We start from the raw sequence: 2637 nt of genomic DNA, 5'->3' as shown, positions 1-2637 counted from the left end.
TCGCATAAAAACATTTCATATAACACAAATGTGTGCACACACACACACACCTACCTTTGTACCGGCTGCTGTGTTAGCTTCCTGCTAGCTGTYGTGTGGAGGWGGTCTTTCCTCTCTAGTCTTGGCAGTAAAGGGGATAAATGTACATTCCCCTTTTGTAACCTYCRTCTTCTCATTWCTGATGCTGGCTCTTGAATATCCTCAGGTTAGAAATGCCGATTACAAACGCAAGCGTGAGCTTTTAAAGAGAAGTTTTCCCTGTAATGCTATGATCCACTGCTGTCACCTCCTCATCAAGAGGAAAAAGGATAAAAACTAACTACTCGATTGTTTCTGCTGGTTAGTGGGCACAACAGCACACAACAGACCTCGTGTTTTATACCAGTAGCTCACAGATGCTTTAACTTTTGTGACTTTTTCAGGGACTAGTACTAGGAGCTTACGCTAAAAACACAGGCAGTAAGCAGGGAGTGGCAGGAAGGAGCGTGGCAAGAATTTTACCGGAAATATGTCATTAATGACCATGGCATATATGCTATTAAACATTTTTGTTTGTTTCTTTCTTTTTTGCATTAATTTGTTAGAACTAATATCATTTTTAAAGGTTTAATAATGTTGCGTATATTATAGAGYAGGATTGCACAGCAGCACTGTGGTTGGAGCAGTTGCCTCACAGTAAGAAAGTTGTAGGTTTTCCTTATCATCTATTCTTTGTTGAGTTTGCACGTTGACCTGGTGCATGTATGAGGCTTTTCTGGGTACTTCTGTTTCCTCTTACTGACCAAAGTACATGCATTTTAGGCTGATTGGTTACTGTAAAATTAGTCYTGTGAGAGAGAGTTTGGATGTTGTTTTTTTCTCATTATGGGACATGTTCAGGGTGTACCTTGCCTATCGCAGTGATAGCTGGCAATAGACACCAGTTCTTCTGCAATAGGAAAAAAAATGGGAGGAGCCAGAGGAGCTTTACTTTTTCTGATTATCTGTCACCTATTCTACTCTCAGTACACAGTGACAGTTTTAACAAATGTGTAAAAAAATACATTTTTTTATCAACATGTCCTAGAGCAGCTTGAAAAACTTGTAACTTGTAAAAATGCCCTTGCTGAAAATGTCATGATTTTAGCAGTTATAGCATAATTTATCAACTTGTAACAGGAAGGGTTGTAAACTGTGAGCTGTGGCTCTCATTTGGCCCATTGAGCAGAGCGGAGCCATAAATGCATTAGGTCGGGCACATAAATGCTAAATGACCCCAGCAGGGCACTGAGGAGATGATGCTGAATGAGGGGCCTGGGAGCCTGATTATTTCTTCTATACATCAATTACCCACAGATAGACATTTGTCATTTGTCTGCTGCTAAAGCTATTAGGCATGGGATCATAGGTTAATCACCATCCACTCCAGGCATTTCAGAGGTGTTTATAGTAAATCGTAGAATTGCAATTATTTTTCCTGATGTCCATTTGTGGAGAGGTGCCATGGTGAAATTGTGAACRAGATAGAACAGGCAAAAACTAACAAAAGATATCATAAAGCATTGACAGTTAAACCTCAGACAAAAAATGAATACACACAAAATCTACATAATAAAAAGAACTRAATAAAATAACTACTACTGCATGAGTTTTCAGCCTCTCTTTCACTTAGAATGCCTTCTACATAAAGTCAACAAATTAAATAAATGCACCATAAAGCACAGACCCAACAATTACAATTGAGTGATACTGCCTATATTCAGGCTATGCAATCCAGGGGGATGGGATGTTTTGGAGGCTCCAAGAACAGCTGGAACATCCAGCACCTGAATGCACCATCTGCGTAAAACCCTRGGTTCACCCATCACTAACACACACACAGCTACCAAGCTTACATAAACAACAACCAGGTTACGTAAAAGACAAACAAGGATCATATTAACTCAGTTGACTCTTAGGATTATCTTGATTTTCACATTAATTATGCAAATAATTTGTGCAATGCGCTACCTCACAAGGGCCTTGAATTTACAAACTGCTGACATATTCGACCTTGAAACTTATAATTAATCAGGAAAAAAATACTAAAGGATTTGAATTATACCAAAACTCCTGGGACATTGGGTTGATCAGGCACTCAGAGTAAATGAATGCCTTCCTTTGTAATGTGGTGCATTGTTAATGTAAACCATATCACCCCCCACTGGCGTGGCATGGGCTTTTCAGCATCTTTGATGCCATTTCCATCTGGACCGAAATCATTTTGCTTTCTTTACACTGCATACTCCATCTGAAGCTGCTAAATGGGCTCACACTGATGGGCCTTTAGTTGAGGCCTGGGATTTGTTACTCAGAGCTGATGAGATACTGTATTTAAAAGTGGTGCACATCAGTGGAAAGAGGAAACTAAAAGAACCAGAGCACATGCGCAATCCAATCACTTTTGTGACTGACTAAAAATCTCTTTAGCTGAACTGGTTTTTGGCTTCTGTATGTGTGTGTCCATATGTGTGTAYGCCCATAAAAGAACATTCAGATCAAAGTGCCCCATGCAGCCTGTGTCCAGCCAACTTGTCAGCCTAAACATTTCACTCTCATCAGAGCTGTGATTCAAAATTACCAAAAAAAAAAAAAGTTGGAGGAACTGTAAGACAAGAG

This window comes from Austrofundulus limnaeus, unplaced genomic scaffold, assembly GCF_001266775.1.
Source record: "Austrofundulus limnaeus strain Quisiro unplaced genomic scaffold, Austrofundulus_limnaeus-1.0 Scaffold25, whole genome shotgun sequence".
NCBI classification, from domain to species: Eukaryota; Metazoa; Chordata; class Actinopteri; order Cyprinodontiformes; family Rivulidae; genus Austrofundulus; species Austrofundulus limnaeus.
Note: the sequence above shows the minus strand (reverse complement) of the source record.